General features: G+C 38.3%; 1 protein-coding gene across 2 annotated transcripts in view; it reads right to left on the bottom strand.

Annotated features, from left to right (window-relative positions):
- SHROOM4 (shroom family member 4) overlaps positions 1-26,785 on the bottom strand; it is a 283,821-nt gene that overhangs the window by 12,855 nt on the left and 244,181 nt on the right. Inside the window, exons 10-11 of one of the 2 annotated variants that reach the window (XR_010125373.1) lie at positions 18,108-18,146; positions 17,966-18,010 (exon numbers count right to left, since the gene is read on the bottom strand). The exons of the other annotated variant lie outside the window; for it this stretch is intronic. The gene's annotated coding sequence lies outside the window, so the exon portion shown is untranslated. Of the gene's footprint in view, positions 1-17,965; positions 18,011-18,107; positions 18,147-26,785 lie in introns of those variants that run through there. 2 annotated transcript variants of the gene reach the window in all.

Genomic DNA, 26,785 nt, shown 5'->3' on the forward strand with positions numbered 1-26,785 from the left:
ATTTTAATACTGAAACCACATAAAGATATTATAAGAAAAAAACTGCAGACCAACATCCTTATGAACATAGATACCAAAATCCTCACAAAATATTAGCAAATCAAATCCAACAATGTGTAAAAAGAATTGTGTACCATGACTAAATCGAATTTATTCCAAGTATACATGGCTGGTTAAACATTCAAAATTCAATTAATATAATCTACTACATCAGTAGGCTAAAAAGTAAAAATCATCTGATCGTATCCATTGATGCAGAAAAAAGCATTTAATGAAATCTAACACAGATTCATAATAAAAACCTTCAGCAAGCTAGGAAAAGAGAGGAACTCCCTCAACTTTTTAAAAATCTACAAAAAAATCTCCAGCTAACATTAACTTAAAGGTGAGAAACTGGATGCTTGCTCCCTAAGACTGGGAACAAGGAAAGGATGCTCCTCTCACCACTCCTATTCACCATTATACTAGAAGTCCTAGCTAATGCAATAAGACAAGAAAAGGAAATAAAATATACACAGATTGGGAAGGAGAAAATAAAACTGTCTTTGTAGATAACATAATTGTCTATGTAGACAATCCAAAAGAATAGACAAAAAACTCTTGGAACTAATAAGCAATTATAGGAAAGCCACAGGATATAAGGTTAATATACAAAAGTCTATTTCTTTCCTGTATAATAGCAATGAACAATTAGAATTTGAAATAGAAACATAACCATTTACACTAGCACCAAAAAATGAAATACTTAGGAATAAAGCTAACAAAATTACTACAGGATCTATATGAGGAAAACTACAAAACTGATTCAAGAAATCCAAGAAGACATAAATTCATGAGGAGATAGTACATACTCATGGATAGGAATACTCAATATTGTTATGATGTCAATTTTTCCCAACTATAAAAGTTTGGAAAATAACTTGCTAGAATTTAGCAATGGTTACTGACAAAGTGATTCTAACATTTATATGGAAGCGCAAAAGATTCAAGATAGCTAACACAATACTGAAGAACAAAAAAGTCGGAAGACTGACACTACTCGACTTTAAGGCTTACTATAAAGCTACAGTAATCAAGACAGCATGGTACTGGTGAATTGAATAGATAAACTGACCAATGGAACAGAATAGAGAATTACTATAATACTATGGTAATCAAGATACTGTGGAAGTGAAAGCAACAGAAAGATAACAACAGGAATAGAAATAGGAAGTCTATAGATACACCCAGAGAAATATGGTCATTGATTTTTGACAAAGGTGCAAAAGCAGTTTAATGGAGAAAGTATAGGCTTCAACAAATGGCACTGGAAGAATTAGACATTCATAGACAAATAAACGGATGTTTACTTAAACTTTATATAAAAATTAACTCAGGTCATAGATCCACCATAAAATTTTAAAGATGAATCACAGGGGAGAATCTTGGTGATCTGGGATTAGATGAAAAGTTCCTAGACATGATATCAAGAGTGATATCAGCAAAGGAAAAAAAAAGTAGATAAATTGGAATGCATCAAAATAAAAACTTTCACTCTGTGAAAGACACTGTTAAAGACGAGCTATAGACTGGGAAAATATATTTGAAAATAACATATCCAACAAAGGACTCATATAGCACTGAATAGTGGCACCTATTCCATGCCTGACTCATTTGGGGCCTCTCATTTGGGGCCTCTCAGGTTTCCTGTTTACCTAGCAGAGGAAGATAATAGCACTAGCTGAACAATATTTTTCATTCAATGGACTTTATTATAGCCATTCTTTCATTCAACAAACATTTCAGTATTGACCACAACACTTACATGTTAGGCACTGCAAAACATCCAAATGTGAATAAGACATTATTCCTTCATTCAAGAAGCTTGCAACTTAGTACAGATAATGGTACAAATAGACAAGTATCTGTAATGCAAGGCAGAAAGTGAAGAACACTCTAAAGGAGATAAGATGATAAAGTAGAAATCTCAGCTTCCTCACTTCTCATTTGTTTGACTTTAGACTAGTTGTTTAATCTTATAGAACCATACTTTCCTCAAATTTAAAACGGAAATAACACTATTTACCATACAGTATCACTGGGATAACTGAATATAATAATGACTATCATAGTGCCTGTGATAATGTTGAGGTAGTCACTCAACAAAGTTAGTTTGCCGTGGAGAAAAATTTCATGGATAAGGAGACATAGAGATGGTGACATTGGAGTTAGTCATTGGACAATTAGAGAGAACATAGAGAGGCAGAAATAGAGGCAGTCTCCCCTTGACATTTACCCCCCCCCCAAAAAATAAGCCACCTCATGTACTCTTCTAGCTACTGAGCAACCCTCTCATTTATTATTATAATTTTTTAAGTTTTATTTTTTTTCAATACAGAGTCTCACTTTGTCACCCAGGCTGGAGTGCAGTGGTGTGATCTCGGCTCACAGCAACCTCTACCTCCTGGGTTCAAGCGATTCTCCTGCCTCAGCCTCTCAAGCAGCTGGGATTACAGGTATGTGTCACCATACCCAGCTAATTTTTGTATTTTTAGTAGAGACGGGTTTTTGCCATGTTGGTCAGGCTGGTCTTAAACTCCTGACCTCAAGTGATCCACCCGCCTCGGCCTCCCAAAATGCTGGGATTACAGGCATAAGCCACTGCACCTGACCCTCACTTCTTTCTGTTTTTGTTTTGTTTTTTGACTTTTAACTGTTTTATAGAGATATAATTCACATATTGTAAAATAACCCATTGAATGTATACAATTCAATGGTGTTAAATATATGCAGAGAGTTGTACAATCATCACTAAAATGTATATTTAAAACATTTTAATCACCCCAAAAGATAATGCCTGAATTTATGCTTTGGAAAGATGGAATACACATATATTTTCATATTCTTCCAATTAAGTACAGATTAAAAACCCTGAACATTATGTGGGACAAAAATTTGGAAGTATCTAAAGGGTGCAGAAAAAAAAGGTAAAACAGTTAGGGACCTTGAAACCCAAGGAATAACACCATCTCACTAAATTCCCACCTCCACCCAGAAGTAACAAGGAGTCCCTTCCTGCCAGATATCAATAGACGCTGAGTGGAAACCTGAACTTCTACACCCACCTGGAAGTAATAAGGTGGCACCATCTTTCACCTACAGAGTGGTGTCAGAGGAGGCCTTCTAAAACATGAGATTTAAATAAGATGTAGACTTTCATAATACCCCAAATGTCCAAGTTTCAATGGAAAATCACTGACATGCAAAAAAAAAAAAAAAAAGGTGCAGAAAAAAAAGATAAAACAGTTAGGGACCTTGAAATCCAAGGAATAACACCATCTCATTAAATTCCCACCTCCACCCTGAAGTAACAAGGAGTCCCAGACTCCTTGGAAGTAATAAGGTGGCACCATCCTTCACCCGCAGAGTGGTGTCAGAGGAGGCCTTCTAAAACACAAGATTTAAATAAGATGTAGACTATCATAATACCTCAAATGTCCAAGTTTCAACTGAAAATCACTGACATGCAAAAAAGCCAAGAAGATTTCAACTTGAATGATAAAAACCAATCAGCAGATGCTAACACGTTGACAGATGTTAGAATTATCTGACAAAGAGTTTAAAGCAATTATCATAAAAATGCTTCAATGAGCAATCATAACCACACTTTAAAAAATTACAAAAAATAGAAATTCTCAGCATAGAAATAGAAAAATCTCAGCAAGCAAATATATAAAAAGAGCCAAATGGAAAATTTGGAAGTTAAAAACACAATAGTTAACTTCAAAATATCAACAATGAACTCAACAGCAGAATGGAGATGATAGAAGAAAGAACTTGAATACAGAATAATAGAAATGACCAAATCTGAATAACAGAGAAAAAATAGGTGGGAAAAAATAGTGTGTCAGGAACCCATGAGACTACAACAAAAGACCTAAAATTTATGTTATTTGAGTTTCAGAAGGAAAGGAGAAAGAAGAGGGAGGGACTGAGAAAGTATTCAAAGAAATAATGGTTGAAATTTTCCAAAATTTGACAAAAGACATAAACCTAAAAATTCAAGAATCAAATGAACTCCAAACATAATAAACTTAAAGAAACCCATGACAAGACACATCACAGTAAAATTTCTGAAAACTAAAAACAAAAAAATTCTGAAAGCAACCAAAGAGAAACAACACATTGCCTATAGGGGAAAAACAATTTGAAAGACAACACATTTCTTATCAAAAACTATGATGGCCAGAAGGAAGTGTGTGCAACATTTTTCAAGAGCTGGAAGGAAAGAACTGTCAATCGCAAATTACATTTTCAACAAAAATATCCTTCAGGAATGAAGGAAAACCCAAACATTCTCAGAAGAAAAACTAAGTGAATTTGTCACTACCAGATCTACATAACCTAAAAAAATTGCTAAAGGAAACTCTTGGAATAGAAAGAAAATGAAAAAATAGGAATCTTCGACTATCTGGAGGGAAAAAGGCCAGTGAAAAAAGAAAATTATATAGGGAAATACAATAGATTTTGCTTCTCCTCTTGAATTTTCCAAATTATGATTGATGGTTGAAGAAAAAATAACATTGATATTGTTCTCAATGTATATAGAAGAAATATTTAAGACAATTATATTATAAATGGGAGAAGGGCAAAAGGACATAAAGGGAGGTAAGTTTTCTATGCTTCACTCAAACTGGTAGACTCTTTAAAGATAGACAGATAGATACAGATGTATAAATATATAAAATATAATAGATGGCACAACTACCAAAAATGTATACAAAGATATATATCCAAAAACATAATATTTAAATAAAAGTAGAATTCTAAAAAATGTTAACTTATAAGAGGGAAGGAAACAAAAACAGAAAAATGAAAAACAGAGAACAACAAAAAATAAAAAATAAAATGGCAGTCATAAGCCCCAAATATATCAATAATTAAAGCAAATGTAAGTGGCCTCTATACAACAATTAAAAGACAGAGATCAACAAAATAGATTAAAATAGGCTCAATTACATACTAACTTCAAGAAAATCACTTCATAATGATGTATATATGTGAAAAGTAAAAGGATAGAAAAAGATATACTATGCAAATATTAATCAAAAAAAGCAGGAGTGGCTAAATTAATTTTAGATAGAGTAGACTTCAGAGCACAGAAAATAATGAGGGACAGAGACATTACATAATGATAAAAGGATCGATCCATCAAGGAGGCATAGAAATCCTAAATGCATATGCAAAAACAACAGAGCTCCAAGATATATGAAGCAAGTACTGATAGAACTGAAAGGGGAATTAGATAAATCCACAATTATAATTGGAGACTTCAATATCCTTCTCCCAACAAACACTTTGTTTGTTTGCTTTTTTAACTTTTATTTTAGGTTTAGGGGTACTTGTGAAGGTTTGTTACATAGTAAATTCATGTCACAGGGTTTTGTTGTACAGATTATTTCATCACCCAGGAATTAAGCCAAGTACCCAATAGTTATCTTTTCTGCTCCTCTCCCTCCTCCCACCCTCTACCCTCAAGTAGACCCCAGTCTGTTGTTTCCTTCGTGTTCATAAGTTCTCCTCATTTAGCTCCCACTTATAAGTGAGAACATGTGGTATTTGGTTTTCTATTCCTGCGTTAGTTTGCTGAGGACGGTATTTAAAAAAATACTAAACATAGAGTTATCATATGACCCATAACTTTCATTTCTGGGCACTTATCCCAAAGAAACAAAAACTTATTTCCATGCAAACACCTGTACACAATTGTTCTTGCCACCTTTATTTGTAATAACCAAAGAAAATTGGAAATCATTCAAATGGCCCATGGGTGAATGGTGAAACAAACTGTGGTACATCAATAACATGGAATACTATACAGTAATAAAAAGTAATTAACCACTGATACATGGGACAACTTGGATGCATCTCAAGGGCATTTCACTAGGTCAAAAAAAGAGACACTCTTAAAAGATAACATACTGTATGATTCCATTTATATACCATTCTTGAAATAACAAAACTATAGAGATGAGAAACAGATTAGTGGTTGCAGGGTATGAGGATTTGGGGTATAGAAGAAGTAGGTATAATCATAAAGGGGTAACATGAGGGAGATCTTTGAAGTGATGGAATAGTTTTGTATCTTAATTGAGGTGTTTACAGGAATCTGCACATGTGATTAAATGACATAGAACTATGCACAGTTTGTAGCAATGTTAATGTCTTGGTTTTGATATTGCACCATAATTATGTAACATGTAAACATTAGGGAAAACAGAATGAATGATACATGAGACCTCTTGGTACTATGTTTGCAACTTCCTGTGAATCTGTAGTGGCTTGATATAATGTATAAATTTCCATATGCATTAGCAGTCACGCCTTATCTGCCAACCTCCTCTCCCTCTCCCCAGCTCTAGGCAACCATTAATATACTTCCTGTTTCTGTAGACTTGACTATTTGGGATATTTCCTATGAATGGAATCATAAAATATGTGGTATTTTATGACTAGTTCTTTCATGTAACAATGTTTTTAAGGTGTATTCATGTTGTACCAGTACCAGTAGCAGTTCATTCCTGTTTATTGCCAAATATTATTCCATTGTAGGCATAAACATTTTTTTCCATTCACCAGTTGTTGGACATTTGGGTTGTTTCTGCTTTTTGGCTATTATAAATAATGCTGCTATGAACATTAATGTACATGTTTTTGTGTGGACTTAAGCTTTCAGTTCTCTTAGGTAAATATTTAGAGTAGGTTTGCTGGGTCATATAGTATTCCATGTCTAACATTTTGAGGAACTGTCAAACTGTTTCTCAAAGTGGCTGAACCCTTTCGCATTTCCACCAGCAATGTATTTTTTGTACTTTTGATTATGGACACCTAGTGTATGTGAGGTGGTATCTTATTGCGATTCTGCTTTGCATTTCCCTAATGACTAATGATGCTGAGCATCTTTTTATGTGTTTACTGGCCATTTGCATATCTTCTTTGGAGAAATCATATCATTCTCCCTATATCTTCACATCACATTCCCTCCATGCATGTCTCTGTGTCCAAATTTATAAGGACACCAGTCTCATTGGATTAGGGCCCAACCTAATGACCTCACTTGATTACTTCTGTGTAGACTCTATCTCAAAATAAAGTCACATCAAGGATACTGGGGGTTAGGACTTCAACATCCATTTGGACATGAGAGACATAATTCAACCCATTTTAAGTAACAGTTTTGAAGTAGGCCCAGAGTGTTAAGTTCTCCATAACAAAAGGCTTCCCTTAAGGGAAACTACTTCACCAGAGCCTTATCCAGTATGGGCAAGGGCAATTAGATAACTCCAACCCCTTCTATTCTTCCAGTCTCACCTAAGAAAGAAGAAAAGCTCATAAGCCCTGTAATGGTCACAGCCTAGAGGAACAAGCCAACTAAGGCTGACACCTAACCACAGGATTATGGGATGCTTCCCTCCCCTGCCTCCCACCCCCAACATCAACTGTAGCAATTAGCAATGACTAAGTGCCTACTACTTTTTATGCCAGAACCTATGCTATAAACTACAAGTGCATTTTCTCAATGTAATCCTTACAAATACCAAGAAAAAATAGATATTATTATTCCCATTTTACAGATGAGGAAACAGACTTATGAAATGACTTGTTTAAGGTCATAAACAATTATCTGGAAGAATTGAGATTCTAACTCAGGTCTGTCAGATGCCAGAGGCCTGTGCTCATTCTATTATACTTAGCTCAGAAAGGGAGTGACACAGTCAGATTTTAATTTTAATGTGCATGCAGAAAAGCACATGGGCAATCAAGTCAATAAATTATCACAAATGGAACACACCCATGTATCAAAAAAAAAAGAACTTATCTTCCATTGTTCCCTGCCCAAAGTCTTCCTGTGTCTCTTTCCAGGCACTATTACTGATCAAGGATAACAAATATCCTATTTTGATCACCATATATTCTTGTTTCTTTTTCGAGACAGAATCTCACTCTGTAGCCCAGGCTGTAGTACAATGGTGTTATCACAGCTCGCTGCAGCTTCAACCTCCTGGGCACAAGCAATCCTCCTGCTTCAGTCACCTGAGTAGCTGGGACTACGGCTATGGGCCACCATGCCTGGCTAATTTTTTATTTTTTGTATAAACAGGATCTCACTATGTTGCCCAGGCTGTTCTTGAACTCCTGCACTCAAGCGATCCTCCTGCCTCAGCCTCCCAAAGTGTTGGGATTACAGGTGTGAGCCAGTGTGCCCACTCTCATAACCATATATTATTTTTGTCTGTTACTGAACCTTATATAAATGGAATTATATAACATGTGCTATTTTATTTCCTGGAGCTTTTGATCAACATTTTATTTTTAGGTTCCATCATTTCTTGCATGCAGGTATAGTTCCTTCATTTTCATAAGCAGTATAGTATTACATTGTATGGCCATATCATAATATATGTATCTATTCTACTGTTGATAGACATTTAGATTGTATCAACTTTAGAGGTTTTAAAAATATTGCTGCTATGAACATTCTTGTACATGTCTTTTGGTGAACATGCTTACAGTTTTTCCTTGAGTAATATTCATTGGGTAGTTGGAATTGGTGACAGGGCAGAGAGGGATGGAGGCAGGGAGAACAGCTGGAAGGCTGTTGCACAAGATCAAGTATAAAGTTTCAAGAATAAAGAAGAGGATGGTTATGGTGGGGCTGGAGAGAAAGATGTGGAGAGGAAAGAGATAAAAGTGTTTGGATTATAGAGTTTAATTGGTCCTTGGGAATAAAGGCAATAGGGAAGTCAAAGATGACACAACATTTTTAATTCCACTGAAAGAGGAAAGAAAGTTGGGCTGGAATGCTCAATGAGAGAGGGAGCTCACAAATTTCATGGTGAAATGTTCAGGGGATGGAGAGGAAGTGAATAGCCTATATGGGACTGTTTAATGGACATCTGGAATTAGAGGAACAAAGTGAGAGGAGGGTGGGGAAAGGAAATAAAGAGAGGGAAAATTTTCTGGAGAGTATTGATTAAAATGCAGTTGGACAATATTGAATTTGGAGAAGCATCACCAATGTGAGGAGAGGCCGAAGAGACTGTAGCGAAGAAAACAAAGAAGACATGGCCTGAGAGGCAGAAGGATCACCAGGCTAGAATCCTATTATGGAAGATTTAAAAGAAGAGAATTTGGGGAAGGTGTGTGTACAGGGAGGGGATGTATTATATTAGATTCAGGATAGACAAAAGGCGGACAGGCTTCTGAGAAAGGCCCCTGGAATTTGGCAGCAGCAAAGCTTTAAAAAGAGCAATTTCCATAGAGTTCTAGTAGCGTTACAGAGTTCTGAAAGGAGTGGGTGGAGAGAGAATGCCTATAGGGGCTCCAAACACCCACTTAAGAAGGGTGGCAATGAACGAAATGATTGAAAGAGAGTGTCAATAGGCTGAGGAAAAGCACCCACGGAAAGAGACAATGAATGGTGTATGTGGGGTTTGAGGAGGGGTTAAGGTAAATGACAGAACAAGGTCGCTGATATAAATATATGGAGATGGGGGATGAGCATAGAGAGTGAGCTGATTCATTCATTCAAAAAATATTTACTGAATATTTCTTGCAAGATATGTACTGTGCTAGGGCTGGGGATACACAGATTAATAAATATAGTCTCTACCCTGGAGTTACTTATGGTATAGTGGGGGAAACACTTGATCACAGTATAAGTATCAAGTAGGGGAAAAGGAGACTGTAGAAACTTCTATAATTTCTGCATAGGCCTAAGAAGACTTTTGGAGGTGCAGATATCTGAGCTGACATTTGAAATTACCAAGGAAAGATGAGAAAATTGTATTCTAAGAGGATGTATATGTTGAAGCACCATTATTTATAATAACCAAAGGTGTAAACAGTGTAAACAACCCAAATGTCTTATCAATTGATGACAGAGAGCCAGTGGTTAAACATTTACCAGCACAGCGGTATATGGGAACCATTAATATGGAGGCAGTAATTAAAACTATGTGAATTAATGCTATCACTCAGGTAGAATACAGAATGGGATGAGAAGAGGGCCCAGGAATTGGACTAGGAAGAGAAGCTTCAAAACCTCAAATTTGAATCCCTCAGTGGTCCTTAGACCAGTAAAAAGGAGGAAAGTTATGCTTTTCCCACTATAAAGCTAAGGTACCTGGTCAGGAAGGCAAAGTGTTGGCAAATTAGTGTTCATCTGTCTCCTGGAGACCAGCCAGAGAGTGAGAAATGAGCAAGTTGCCTGGACAAAAAAATCCCACCCTGAAATCCAAGTCTTGTTAAGCGAAGTTATAAAAAAGGACAGGAATGCTTGCATTGCCTAATTGGGCTTATGTGTCGCAGGGTGGGTGGTTGGGAGGAATCTTCACATATAAAAAACAGCTAGCAACAAGACTCCTTTATTTATAAATTTGTGCATCTCCACAAGCATTTAATGAGCACCTCCTAGGTTCCAGGCTTAGGCTAGGGACAGTTAACACAAAATAAGGGGGTAATATGTCAACTGTAAGTACTGCAGAGTTGTGATCAGAAAAATCTTGAGGGAGGTTTGAGCTAGGCCTTGAAGACTAGCTAAGAAGTACCTGGATGGAAAGAAAAGGATGGGAACTACTTTCTAAATAAAGCATAACAGAAAAACAGAAATGGGAAAGGAGGTAGGAAAAATAATACTTAACACTTAAAGATGTCTTACTATGTGCCAAACACCATTCTAAGAGCTTTATATGCACTATCTCATTTAATCCTCACAATAACCCTTTGTGATAGGTACCATTACCCCAATTTCACAGATGAGTAACAGCCCACACCATAGGTAAATGGTAGAAGAAGCATTATGAACTTAGACAGTCTGGCTCCAGAGCCTACAGTCTTAACTAATATCCCATTTACCTCCCGGAGTGTGCAAGCTGTTTTCATGAGGGTGTGTGGTGATAGAGGTCCAATTAGATCACACAGACTGTGAAGCCATGAGTCGAGAGAGTTTGATAGGTAAGAAAGGAGGCAGCTTCATATAATCTTGAATTCTAGAGGCTTGCATCAAGTGTTGTAGAACAAGCACAGCAGGCCCAACTTTGAATCCTGAATCTGCCACTGATTAGTTATGGGACATGGGCAAAGTCAGTAGTAGCCTTCATTTCCTCATATTTCAACTGGATAGGTCAATGCCAATTTTGAAAGGTTGTTGTAATTATTAAATTAAAAGCATGTAAAGTGTCCAGCACAGGGTAGATCACCATAACTGGAAGCTATGACTATTATTACTTTATGACTTGTAGAGTTCTCAGCATAGACTTCAGAAGAACTATTTTAGTGTTACTAGTCAGTGATCCCTTAAAGGACCATCTAAATGGAATTCCTAGTGAAAATACATTTACTTTTTGGGTCACTTCCTCTCCTGGTGGCTTGTGGCTCAGACTACTGACCCTCTATAGCTTTGGGTTGCTGGTATCTTCCAGTTGGCAAGTATGGCCATGGACAGGCTTGAGTTAGGAAAGCTGTCCCACATATGTGGCCACCATTCTTAGGGGGTAGTGTGCCACCATTGGGGTGGGAATAGCTAAAAAGGAGTGAGATTATATCTCAACTACTTTTCCTGCTATTGGTCTATATGCCATTGCTAGAATTGGGAGATGTCCGCATTGCCCAGTCCCTGTTATCTACACCAGTCCAGAGAATTTGGGGAAGCTATGTGTACATGGATGGGATGTGTTATATTAGATTCAGAATAGACTAAAGGGTGACAGACTTTTCCCCATTTCCTAGTACACTCTGCTCTCTGATGAAGTGTTACGCCTCTCTCTTTTCATTTTTTGGATCTGCTAAGAAACTTTTAACCTGCCTGATATCTTCCTGGAAATGTAGTTGTTACAAGGATGCAATTGAAACCATGACTAGAATTAGCTGGTATTCTCAAGAATTTTCAAACTGTAAATTCTAGTAGACAGGACCCAAAAAACAGGGAGTTGGGAGGAGCAAAACCAATTACTTTTCACATGTCTGCAAATGTTTTAATGTACAGCTATCACCCAAAATAGAAAACCAGAGCTTTCTCTCTTCTAGATTACAAATGTCTGCCTAGAGATCTGAGACACTTCTTAAAGGTGACCTGCAAAGAGGGTAGAGTGGATTCCCCACTTGGGGTATTATCTATAGGCTGTAAAGTGGGTCTCTGCTGACTGTCTGCAGGAGGGGCCAGGGGAGTCACACTCTTTCCTGCTTGGGCCATAATTGCTGCTTACTTAGCAGGCAAATGGGCACGTATGGCCTCAAATTTCAGAATATTCTTTTTTCTTGCAGTGGTTCTGAGGCAGGTGATCAGATTGGCTTAGGGCACATCAGGGCAAGCTGCCTCACCTTCACTACAGTGGCTCTATGATTCTGCTGGCTTCAGCTCTTTTCTATGATCCTCTAGAGGACAGTAGACTTCCCAGAGCACATAGCCAACCTGCTAAATATCTTCAGAATTGGACTGAAACAGGAGAAGATAAGAATTAATGGCAGCTGCTTGATTAAAGCAATTCTTGAACCCAACAGAGAATGTGATGGAGGAGTCCGAACCAGACATTCTTGATTTTATTTTATTTTTTTTTTTTGAGACAGAATCTTGCTCTGTTGTTCAGGCTGGAGTGCAGTGGCGTGATCTCAGCTCACTGCAACCTTCGCCTCCCGGGTTCAAGCAATTCTTCTGCCTTAGCCTCCTGAGTAGCTGGGACTACAGGCGCGTGCCATCATGATCAGCTAATTTTTTGTATTTTTAGTAGAGACAGGGTTTTACCATGTTAGCCAGGATGGTCTCGATCTCCTGACCTCGTGATCCACCTGCCTCAGCCTCCCAAAGTGCCGGGATTACAAGCGTGAGCCACTGTGCTCGGCCGATTCTTCTCTTTTTATCACACCCCATAACTGCTCTTTCCTCACGACCAGGTCTACCTTCATAATTTACTCAGAATTTGACCATTCTTTAATCTTTTTCACCACTACCACTTTGTTCTAAGCCACCATTCACTCGTTGGCCTCCTTACTCATTCGCCTGTTTCCACCCTTGCCTGTCTAGTCTGTTTTCCTCACAGCAGCCAGAGGGATACTTTTTTTTTTTTTTTTTCTTTTGAGACGGAGTCTTGCCCTGTCACCAGGCTGGAGTGCAGTGGCGCGATCTCTGCTCGCTGCAACCTCCACCTCCCGGGTTCAAGCAATTCTCCTGCCTTGGCCTCCTGAGTAGCTGGGACTACAGGCATGCGCCACCACACCCAGCTAATTTTTGTATTTTTAGTAGAGACGGGGTTTCACCATGTTGGCCAGGATGGTCTCGATCTCTTGACCTTGTGATCCGCCCGCCTTGGCCTCCAAAAGTGCTGGGATTATACGCGTAAGCCACCGCGCTTGGCCCAGAGGAATACTTTCAATGCTGAAGTCAGATATGTCACTTTTCTGCTCCAAATCCTTCAATGACTATCTCATTCAGAGTAAAAGTTAAAATCCTTACAATGGGGGATTCAGGGGATCATGGCAGACGGGAGACAGGACTAGATTGCAGCTCAAGACAGAGCAGCATGCAGAGGCTTGCACTGTGAATTTTACCTCCAGATCAACTGCAAGAACAAACCAGCAATGCCGAGAGGACCCACAGACCCTCTGAAGGAAGCAGACTGCTCTTGCAGGACCCGGGAGACACTCCAAATACCGTGAGTGCCCCAACAGGGGAAGTGGGAAAGGGAGACCCTCCTCTCCCAAACACACACCCCCACTGGAGAAGCTGAATGTCTGTTTGTGGGAGAAGTTTCTGACTTTACCTGGAGCTGAGTCAGCTTGGAGAACCGAGTGACATACAGGGGTAGAGGAAGCAGCAGAAAGGCCCCGGGAGCTCGCTGGGTCCCCAAGCAGCCCATTCCTGCCTGGCACCACAGGGATCCATCCGGAGGGTGGCCAGAGGAGCAGGGGTTAAAACTCCACAGGAAAAAGAAACTCTCTAGCTGAACTTTGTAACGATTTGAACAGGGCGAGAAGCCTCCCGGCCAGAACTCAGGGGAGGGAGCGAATCAGGTGTGCAGACTTCACAGGCTTGGGAAGAACTAAAGCCCTTTTCTCTCGCAGCTGGGAGGAGGATAGCCTTGGGCAAATTTTCAAGCCCATCTCCCCCTCAGCCTGGAAACAGACTTGGGGCTGTTGGGGGCAGGCACAGTGGGAATGAGATTGGCCCTTCAGTTTGTGTGGGACCTGGGTGAGGCCTGTGACTGCCTGCTTCCCCCCACTTCCCTGACAACCTTCATGACTCAGTAGAGGCAGCCATAATCCTCCTAGGTACACAACCCCAGTGACCTGGGAATCTCATCCCCATCCCCCACAGCAGCTGCAGCAAGACCTACCCAAGGAGAGTCTGAGCTCAGACATGCCTAGCCCTGCCCCCACCTGATGGTTCTTCCCTATCCTCCTTGGTAGTGGAAGACAAAGGGCATATAATCTTGGGAGTTCTAGAGGCCCTCCCACACTACTACAGTTGATAGTTTCTAGAAAGTGCCACCTCCTGGCAGGAGGCCAACCAGCACAAAAATAGAGCATTAAACCACCAAAGCTAAGGACCCCCACAGAGTCCCTTGCACCCTCCGCCACCTCCACCAGAACAGGCACTGGTATCCACGGCTGAGAGACCCACAGACAGTTCACGTCACAAGACTCTGTGCAGACAATCCCCAGTTGGGTAGACTTGCTGGGTGGCTAGACCCAAAAGAGAGACAACAGTCACTGCAGTTGGGCTCACAGGAAGCCACATCCATAGGGGATGAGTACTACATCAAGGGAACACCCCATGGGACAAAAGAATCTGAAAAACAGCCTTCAGCCCTAGACCTTCCCTCTGACAGAGCCTATCCAAATGAGAAGGAACCAGAAAACCAACCCTGGTAATATGACAAAACAAGGCTCTTCAACACCCTCAAAAAATCACACTAGTTCGCCAGCAATAGATCCAAACCAAGAAGAAATCCCAGATTTATATGAAAAAGATTCAAGAGGTTAGTTATTAAGCTAATCAGGGAGGGACCAGAGAAAGGCAAAGCCCAATGCAAGGAAATCCAAAAAATGATACAAGAAGTGAAGGGAGAAATATTCACAGAAATAGATAGCTTAAAGAAAAAACAATCAAAAATTCAGGAAGCTTTGGACACACTTTTAGAAATGTGAAATGCTCTGGAAAGTTTCAGCAATAGAATTGAACAAGTAGAAGAAAGAAATTCAGAGCTCGAAGACAAGGTCTTCAAATTAACCCAATCCAACAAAGACAAAGAAAAAAAGAATAAGAAAATATGAACAAAGCTTCCAAGAAGTCTGGGATTATGTTAAATGACCAAACCTAAGAATAATTGCTGTACCTGATGAAGAAGAGAATTCTGAAAGCCTGGAAAACGTATTTGGGGGAATAATCAAGGAAAACTTCCCCAGCCTTGTGAGAGACCTAGACAACCAAATACAAGAAGCACAAAGAACACCTGGGAAATTCATTGCAAAAAGATCTTCACCTAGGCACACTGTCAACAGGTTATCCAAAGTTAAGACGAAGGAAAGAATCTTAAGAGCTGTGAGACAGAAGCACCAAGTAACCTATAAAGGAAAACCTATCAGATTAACAGCAGATTTCTTAGCAGAAACCCTACAAGCTAGAAGGGATTAGGGCCCTATCTTCAGCCTTCTCAAACAAAACAATTATCAGCCAAGAACTTTGTATCCAGCGAAAGTAAACATCATATATGAAGGAAAGATACAGTCGTTTTCAGACAAACAAATGCTGAGAGAATTCACCATTACCAAACTACCACTACAAGAACTGCTAAAAGGAGTTCTAAATCTTGAACCAAATCCTGGAAACACATCAAAACAGAACCTCCTTAAAGCATAAGTCACACAGGACCTACAAAACAAAAGTACAAGTTAAAAGGCAAAAACAAAAAACAAAACCAAAGTACACAGGCAACAGAGAGCACAATTAAAGCAATGGTACCTCACATTTCAGTACTAATGTTGAATGTAAATGGCCTAAATGTTCCACTTAAGAGATACAGAACTGCACAATGGATAAGAACTCACCAACCAACTATCTGCTGCCTTCAGGAGACTCACCTAACACAGAAGGACTCACATAAACTTAAAGTAAAGGGGTGGAAAAAGGTATTTCATGCAAATGGACACCAAAATCGAGCAGGGGTAGCTATTCTTATATCAGACAAAACAAACTTTAAAGCAACAGTGGTTAAAAGAGACAAACAGGAACAGTATATAACAGTAAAAGGCCTTGTGCAACAGGAAAATCAAAATCCTAAACATATATGCACCTAACACTGGAGCTCCCAAATTTATAAAACAATTACTAATAGACCTAAGAAATGAGATTGACAGCAACACAATAATAGTGGGGACTTCAATACTCCACTGACAGCACTAGACAGGTCATCAAGACAGAAAATCAACAAACAACAGATTCAAACTATACCTTGGAACAAATGGACTTAACAGATGTATACAGAACATTTCATCCAACAACCACAGAATACACATTCTATTCAACAGTGCCTGGAGCTTTCTCCAGGATAGACCGTATGATAGGCCATAAAATTAGACTCAATAAATTTAAGAAAATTGAAATTATATCAAGCACTCTCTCAGACCACAGTGGAATAAATCTGGAAATCAACTCCAAAAAGAACCTTCAAAACTATGCAAATACATGGAAATTAAATAACTTGCTCCTGAATGAGCATTGGGTCAAAAATGAAATCAAGATGGAAATTAAAAAATTCTTTGAACTGAATGACAATAATGACACAACTTATCAAAACCTCTGGGATACGGCAAAAGCAGTGCTAAGAGGAAAGTCATAGCCCTAAACACCTATATCAAAAAAGTCTGAAAGAGTACAAACAGACAATCTAAGGTCACATCTCAAGGAACTACAGAAACAAGAACAAACCAAACCCAAACCCAGTAAAAGAAAGGAAATAACCAAGATCAGAGCAGAACCAAATGAGATTGAAACAACAACAACAAAAAACAAAAAATACAAAAGGTAAGTGAAACAAAAAGCTGGTTATTTGACAAGATAAATAAAATTGATAGACCATTAGCAAAATTAACCAAGAAAAGAAGAGAGAAAATCCAAATAACCTCACTAAGAAACAAAACAGGAGATATTACAACTGACACCACTGAAATACAAAAGATCATTCAAGGCTAATATGAACACCTTCACGCACATAAACTAGAAAACCTAGAAGAGATGATAAGTTCCTGGAAAAATACAACCCTCCTCACTTAAAGCAGAAGAATTAGATACCTGAATACACCAATAACAATCAGTGAGATTGAAATGGTAATTAAAAGTTAACCAACATAAAAAATTCCAGGACCAGACAGATTCACAGCAGAATTCTACCAGACATTCAAAGAAGAATTGGTATCAATCCTTTTCACACCTATTCCACAGGATAGAGAAAGAAGGAACCCCCCCCCCCGCAATTCATTTTATGAAGCCAGCATCACCCAAATACTAAAACCAGGAAAGGACATAACCAAAGAAGAAAACTACAGACCAATATCCTTGATGAACATAGATGCTAAAATCCTTACCAAAATACTAGCTAACAGACTCCAACAACACATCAAAAATATAATCCACCATGATCAAATGGGTTTCATACCAGGGATGCAGGGATGGTTTAACGTATGTAAGTCAATAAATGTGATACACCACGTAAACATAATTTAAAACAAAAATCACATGATCGTCTCAATAGATGCATAAAAAGCATTAGACCAAATCAAGCATCCCTTTATGATTAAAACTCTTAGCAAAATTGGCATACAAGGGACATACCTTAATGTAATAAAGGCCATCTATGACAAACCCACAGCCAACGTAATACTGAATGGGGAAAAGCTGAAAGCATCCCCTCTGAGAACTGGAACAAGACAAGGATGCCCACTCTCACCACTCCTCTTCAACATAGTACTGGAAGTCCTAGCCAGAGCAATCAGACAAGAGAAATAAATAAAGGGCATCCAAATTGGTAAAGAGGAAGTCAAACTCACCATTTGCTGACAATATGATCATTTACCTTGAAAACCCTAAGGACTCCTCCAGAGAGCTCCTAGAACTGATAAAAAAAAAATCAGGAAAGTTTCCAGATACAAGATTAATGTACACAAATCAGTAGCTCTTCTATACAGCGACCAAGCAGAGAGTCAAATCAAGAACTCAACCCCTTATAAAATAGCTGCCAAAAAAAAAATATACTTTGGAATATACCTAACAAAAGAGTCGAAAGACCTCTACAAGGAAAACTACAAAACACTGCTGAAAGAAATCATAGATGACACAAACAAATGGAAACACATCCCATGCTCATGGATGGGTAGAATCAATATTGTGAAAATGACCATATTGCCAAAAGCAATCTACAAACTCAATGCAATCCCATCAGAATACCACCATCTTTCTTCACAGAATTAGAAAAAAAATTCTAAAATTCATATGGAACCAAAAAATAGCCCACATAAACAAAGCAAGACTAAGCAAAAAGAACAAATCTGGAGGCATCACACTACCTGATTTCAAACTATCCTATAAGGCCACAGTCACCAAAACAGCGTGGTACTGGTATAAAAATAGGCACATAGACCAATGGAACAGAATAGAGAACCCAGAAATAAACCCAAATACTTACAGCTAACTGATCTTTGACAAAGCAAACAAAAACATAAAGTGGGGAAAGGATACCCTTTTCAACAAATGGTGCTTGGATAATTGGCTAGCCACATGTAAGAGAACGAAACTGGAACCTCATCTCTCACCTTATACAAAAATCAACTCAAGATAGATTAAGAACTTAAACCTAAGACCTGAAACTATAAAAATTCTAGAAGATAACATTAGAAAAACCCTTCTAGACATTGGCTTAGGCAAGGATTTCAGGACCAAGACCCCAAAAGCAAATGCAATAAAAATGAAGATAAATAGCTGGGACCTAATTAAACTAAAGAGCTTTTACATGGCAAATGGAACAGTCAGCAGAGTAAACAGACAACCCGGGAGAAAATCCTTACCATCTATACATCTGACAGAGGACTAATGTCCAGAATCTACAATGAACTCAAACAAATCAGTAGGAAAAAAACCAAACAATCCCATCAAAAAGTGGGCTAAGGACATGAATAGACAACTCTCAAAAGAAGATATACAAATGGTGAACAAACATATGAAAAAATGCTCAACATCACTAACAGGGAAATGCAAATCAAAACCACAATGGGATACCACTTTACTCCTGCAAGTATGGCCATAATAAAAAAATCAAAAGACAGTAGATATTGGTGTGGATGGGTGAACAGGGAACACTTCTACACTGCTGGTGGGAATATAAGCTAGTACAGTCACTATGGAAAAGAGTGTGGAGTTTTCTTAAAGAACTAAAAGTAGAACTACCATTTGATCTATCAATCCCACTACTGGGTATTTACCCAGAGGAAAAGAAGTCATTATTTGAAAAAGATACTTGTACATGCATGTTTATAGCAGCACAATTCACAACTGCAGAATCGTGGAACCAACCCAAATGCCCATCAATCAACGAGTGGATAAAGAAACTGTGGTGTATATATATATATGATGGAATACTATGCAGCCATAAAAAGGAATGAATTAACAGCATTTGCAGTGACCTGGATGAGATTGAAGACTATTATTCTAAGTGATGTAACTCAGGAATGTAAAACTAAACTTGTATGTTCTTACTGATATGTGGGAGCTAAGCTATGACGACACAAAGGCATAAGAATGATACAATGGACTTTGGGGACTTGGGGGAAAGAGTGGGAAGGGGGTGAGGGATGAAAGACTACAGATATGGTGCAGTGTATACATGGGTAATGGGTGCACCAAAATCTCACAAATCCCACTAAAGAACTTACTTGGCCAGGCGTGGTGGCTCACGCCTGTAATCCCAGCACTTTGGGAGGCCGAGGCGGCCAGATCACCTGAGCTCAGGAGTTCAAGAGCAGCCTGGCCAACTTGGTGAAACCCTCTCTCTACTAAAAATATTTTTAAAAAATTAGCTGGGCATGGTTGTGGGCACCTGTAATTCCAGCTACTTGGGAGGCTAAGGCAGGAGAATCACTTGAACCTGGGAGTTGGAGGTTGCAGCGAGCCGAGATCGCACCACTTGCACTCCAGCCTGGGTGACAGAGCGAGATTCCATCTCAAAAAAAGAAAAAAGACTTACTCATGTAACCAAATACCCTGTGTACCCCAATAACTTATGGAAAAATAAAAAAGAAAAGTTATCCATACATATATTTACTGTTAAATATATCATATATGTCCAGGAAGTGGTTGGGAAACTGTAGTACCCATCAGAACTTGTTAAAACAAAGATTGCTATACTCCCTGCCCCAGGGTATGTGGTTCAGTATGTCTAGGGTGAGGTCTAAAATTTGCATTTTAACAAATTTCTAGGCTTCTGGTAGGGGACCACACTTTGAAAACCACTGATCTGAGAGATTAAAAGAAAAACTTTAAGTTTCTTTTTACTTGAAATAAGCCTGAAAAATCATCTAGTTAAACTTATGTTTGTTATAAGCTTTAAAGAGCAGCTAGTTAGATCTTAAATAAGTATAAATATGAAGAGCATCTAGTTAAATGTTAAGGCCTTGGTAGGCTAAATGGTATATCCAATATTTCACATATAGGTAACAACAAATTGAGAGCTAGGACTCCTTGTTCACTCATGCATTTTGTTGAATTGTCTCCACTGGTCTGGAGAATGTCTTCTTTTAATGTATCAGCTGTTTTTGGCATGATGGCTATGTACTGTTGATGTATATAGGTTTAAAAAAATGAGATCTGGGAGTTTAAATGCAAGTACTCAACACAGTATCCTGAGTAATTAGAACCGTGTCTATTGCAAAAAGGCTGATCAATAAATACTTAACAAAATGAAAAAAATCCTTACAATGACTTACAAATGCCTGCATGGTTTGTTCCCTCGTTAGCTCTACAACATCATATCCTACGACTCTTCCTCATGCTCACTCTGTTCCAGCCACACTGTTATGTCTGCCTGGAAAAATGTTCCCCAAAACATTCAAATAATTCACTCCCTTACCTCCTTCAGGTCTTAATTCAAATTATGTCTCTTTTCAGTGAGATCTTCCCTCACTACCCTATTTAAAATTAAAGTTATCCATACTCCTTATGCCTCTTCCTCATTTCATTTTTCTTATAGTACTCATCAACATCTAATACACCACATTTATTTCATTAATTTGTTTATAGTCTTTCTCTCCCTCTACAATATAAGCTTTATGAGGGCAAGGATTTTTGTCTTTTAAAAAAAGCACTGGATATCCCCAGCACCTAGCACAGGGCCTGGCATTGGTAGATGCTTAAAATTTTTTGTTAAACAAATTTTCTTCAAAAATGCTCATGGCTCAGAAAAACATTCCTTTCCCTAGCTGGCTCTCAGTTTCGCCTATTGATAGCATAAGGGAGTTGGATTGGGTGATCTTTCAGGTCTCTTGTACCTCTAGGACTAAATCTAGAGATCGGGTGAAAAGTACAATCTCGGGAGCCAGATTTCTTGGGCTTCTCCTCCTGCTGCCTTGAGACAGGTCACTTCACCTCTCTGGGCCTCCAGTTTTTGTATCTGAAAAGTAAAGATGATAAAAATAGACCCTGTCTCAAAGGGTTGCTCTGGAGATTAAATAAGATCATCCATATATAAGCACTTTAACACAGTGCATAGTGTTTAATAAACATTAACTATTGCTTTTAGGGTGATCATTAGCAAGTAGCCACATTAGCAGCCTTGCTTAGGCTCAAAATCAGCTTCAGTTGCTGATGGTATGAAAAAAAAAAAAAGCAAAACAACTTCCATAACAACAAATTCACCTGAGGTTCATATGCAGCTCATATGCGACTCATATGCATACAGCTGGCCTTTCCCCCTTCCTCCACCCCATTACTAAGACAGAAGAACAGCCTGTTCTCTTGTAACCTGATGTCCCTGGATAAGCGGGAGGGGGAGAGAGGCAACGTGTGATTGCCATGGCCACCCGCTGCATTTCAAGTTCCACAGAGAAGCAGGGCATGGGGGCTTATTCACAATCACCCACAAACCTGGCCATGGGTGCCTTCAACCAGAGTGTGTAGAATACATGTTGTTCCAGTGGCAGAGGCCCATCACAGATGTTCTACTAGGAGGGCAAAGGATGATGTTCAAAGCCATCAGCAGCATACATGATTCAGACAGCTGGCCAGGTCTTTGGGGCCAGAGATGCGTGGGCTTGCCAGAATAAGGCAGGATGTGGATAGGTTACTGGAATGGAAACTAGAAACAGTAACCAATGAAAAAACCTAGTAAAATGATAAGAATATTAATAACAGCTTACATTTCTTTTGAATATATTGTGTACCAAATGCTTTGTACATGTTTTCATTTAATTCTCCAATGAACTCAGTAGTTCTCAACTTTAGCTATACGTTGGACAAACTTGAAAAAAATCAATGCTCTGGCCCCACTGCACCAATTAAATCAGAATGTCTAGCAAAAAAAATTTAATCTCCCCAGATAATTATAATGTGTAGCCAGGGTTGAGAACCCTCTGTTCACCAGATCTAGGCTTAATGCAGCAACAGTAGTGACATTAGGCCATTATTTCTTTAACCATGGTATGCGTACCACTGGCTGTACACAAAATGATTTAGGAGATAAACATGTGAGCATTTTAAATGTCAATAGTTATGTATTCATCTTGATGTATATTGGAAATATACATCTATCTATAATACACATAGCCTATGATTTCACAAACATTGCTTAAACAATGCTAAATTGATTTAAAATATTGAAAAGTGACTTGAGTTAAAGAAATATATGAAATAAATGATAATAAGTTGACATAAGAATATGGCTCCAAAAATTCAGAATGGGATAGATGAATGGCTGAAGAGGAAGAAACACTACTGAAGTCATTCATTATTTCATTCAATCATTTATTCATTCAATAAACATTTACTGGATAATGATTATGTGACAGATATTATGTTAGACACAACAGACAGACGAGTAAAGAATAAGAAATGGTTCTTGCCTTCAAGGATCTCACAGAAAAGAAAATATACAATGGCAATTCAGTATAAATAAGCACAGGGTATAGTGGGAATGTATGGAGGGGGCAGGTTATGGAGACAGAAACAGTGGGCATTTAGGAAGATTTCCAAGAAAAGGTGGCTGGTCATGTAAAAGGGAGAGGGAGGAAAAGATGATGTCAAGCTGAGGCAGTAGGAACAACGCACAGAAGTGAGAAGCAGCAGGGTGTAAAGATGCAATGGTTGGCTTGGGGGAGGGGTGAAGAAGGGAGTATTCAATTACTAGAGCAAAACATACAAGGCAGGGAAGTGAGGAGAGAAAAGGCCAGAAAGATCTGCCTGAGTTGGATTATTGCACTCCAAGAAGAAGGGTTTGAGCTTTATTCTTTTCTTTGGACAGGCTTGACTTTATATCTGGGCTAGAGGGTTAATATTCAAATCCTAGTTCTAGCACTTTTTTTTTTTTTTTTTTTTTTTTTTTACTGTGTGTCAGTGGGCAAGTTGCCTAACCTTTCTTAGCTTCAGTCTTCTCATCTGTCAAGTGGAAAATTAATAGATACCTTTCTTAGCATTAAGTGTAGGAGGTTAAATGAGATCTCATTTATAAATCATTTTTCATGGTGCTTGGCACACAAAGTAAGTCCCACTTCTTGTCTGTTCTTCCCTGGCAGAAAAAAAAAGAGCATATCTCTTGTCAGCAGTGTGTGTTTATAATATGAGTCAATCTGTATTACTCTCTCATTTTATCTCTATATTCAATAAACTTTCAAAAAACATCTGCCATGTAGCAGGCCTTTTGCCTATTTTATTTTACTTAATTTGCACAAGGGCCCTGATGACAGGAAGACTGTGCAGTGAAAAGTCCAGTGAAAAGGGCAGGGCTGCTGATGCTATCTTAACTTCAACTAGAGCAGCTATGCTTTGGCTCCACAATGCTTAAGGTACAAGGGATTCCACGTTTCTTTATTATTTCTTCATAGATGAAAAAACATCAAGAACTGTTTTCCTGACTCTGGGAGAGAAAAAATAGCTGAAGACATAGGGCCTATATGCTGAAAATTTGCCCTAGTCACCTCTACTAGCCTGAGAGTCTGGAGGCATTATTGGTGTCTTCCAGAATTTAGCTTCTTCGTCTCCTGATATTCTATTTTTTTAATTTATTGTGGTAAAAAAAATACAACATCACACAAAATTTACCATCTTAACCATTTTAAAGTATACAGTTAAATAGTGTTAATTAGATTCAAATTGTTATGAAACAGATCTCCAGATTCTTTTTTAAATCTAATAGAATACTCTATCAGTATGTTAATTTTGTGGTAATTCACTGATGTGTAAGTCTAAGATTTGTTCATTTTTTCTCTAGTTATGTCATACTTTAAGAAACAGGTTTTTTAAAGTAATGACATTGCATAAAACACCAGTGACTGTTCCAGTTAAGTTATTGGTGAATGATCCAGTTGGCTATAGAAATTAGAGATGATAAGTTTCTTAAATGTAAAACAAAAACAATATATTTTTAAATGCCCTATACAATTTAGAAGGGGAAAGAAATTAGTTCAATACTAAGACATCTTAACCAGCAGAAAAGAGAACAGAGAGGTCTTCTAGTTCAGGTAAGGTGACATACATAGACTCCTGTCTTGTTGCTCCTCCCCACTAGATACAACTATAAATTCTGATAATAAACCTTTTTGTTCCTGTGGGCCTGGAGACTCCCTTCCCTACTGTACTTGGTGGTTAGGAGGTCACCTGTAAGAGGAATCCCTTCAGAACAAGTGATCCAGCCTGGAAGCTTCTTTGTGTCCTTGGGCCTGAGAAGACCCTCCCCCACACAGACAGGCCAGGTTGCCCTTGGGGTAGGGGGAGTGGATCCTGCACAACATATGGCCAATTGCAGGAACCCTTCTTCCTTGAGACTCCCTTTTCCCACCTAGAGGCATCATAATAACCTAGCCTGGGGAAGCACCTTCTGCCTCCACAGGCCGAATCAGCATAGACAGAGACAGCCTCAAAGGCACCACGTAAACCAAGCAGATGAAAGCATAGTAAAAGCTCTGAAAATTAAACTGTCATTGGAACCACAGCACACAAGAGTAGGCCAGGACTTGCATGCTAAACCTAAACAAGGAGACTTCCTAAAATAGAAGACTGACATAGGACTCTCAGACTTTCCTAACTCAATAACAAAAATGTGGATATTTTGTAGAATATATTTTAAAATCACCTGTCATACCAAGAACCAGGAAAATAAGTTGAACGAGAAAAGATAACCAAATGATGCCAATATGGAGATGAATCATATGTCGGAATTATCTGACAAAAGTTTTAAAGCAGTCAGCATAAAAATGCCTTAGTGGGCAATTATGAACATGGTAGAAATAAATTAAAAAATGAAAATTTCAGCAAAGAAATAGAAATTATATAAAAAAGAACCAAATGCAAACTCAAAAATACATTAATGGGAAAAAACACACCCAAGTAATTATGCTGAGTGAAAGAAACCAATTTCAAAAGGTTATGTACTGTATGATTCCATTTATATAAAATTGTTGAAATGACAAAATCATTGAACCTGAGAACAATTTAGTGGTTGTCAGGATTTAGAGTTTTGGTTCAGGAGAGGGAAATGTATGTGGTTATAAAAGGGCAAAATGAGAGATCCTGTGGGATGGAACTGTTCTATATCTTGACTATTGTGGAGGATAAACAAACTTACATATGTATTAAATTGTATAGCGCTAAATACACACACACACATACACGTACATAGAAAGGAGTACAGGTAATACCAGAGAAATCTGAATGAGATCAGTGGATTGTATCAATGTCAATATCATGGCTGTGATATTGTACTATTTCCCACTGGGGGAAACTGAGTGAAAGGTCCATGCTCTGTATTATTTATTGCAATTCCATATGAATCTATGTCTCAAATAAAAATTTAACTAAAAATTAATCTATATTTTAAGTGCTTAATTAAAATAAAATCGATTCTGTGATTCATGAAATAGAGAAAATAGTATTTTATTGTGAACTATGGCTTTGTTTTGTTTTAGGCAAATGCTAGTGTTGGCATAAATTTGTAAAACATAAGCTTTGTTAGTATATACATATTTTCGAAAGTTACATTTCGGGGCAATTTTGAGGTGTGGAACCTGAAGTTTTATTGCAGGACTTAGTGCAGCTTCAGAATCAGTGCATTTAAAAGCTAGAACAATGTTGGCTTTTAACTCCATATATTAGATTTATCAATTATTAGAAATAAACTGCCATGTATATTCATTTTTTAAAGTGCAATAAAATCTATGTGGATTCAATTAGAAAACAAATAAATCCTATATGAGCTCTCACTCAGCAGAGTTGGCTAGAAGTCCAATATCAATTGCTTTGTGGGATTCTTTCATTTTCCTTTGATTATATCCAAATCTTGGGGTTTAGGCAGTCTGGGAAGAAAAGAGGAAGGGCCCTGGTTATCAGGCTGTGGCGACAAAAATCTCATTGCTCGTCTTCTAGGCTGGTGTGGTCCATTCATTCAAAGGTGAACTTTGCGATTCCCTGCTAAACTCCCTCTATGCTGAGTTCTGCAATGGAGACTTTCACTGGGGCACTTCAGGCTTGCCTAATAACCAAGTCTCCACAGATCTA

This window comes from Pongo pygmaeus, chromosome X, assembly GCF_028885625.2.
Source record: "Pongo pygmaeus isolate AG05252 chromosome X, NHGRI_mPonPyg2-v2.0_pri, whole genome shotgun sequence".
NCBI classification, from domain to species: Eukaryota; Metazoa; Chordata; class Mammalia; order Primates; family Hominidae; genus Pongo; species Pongo pygmaeus.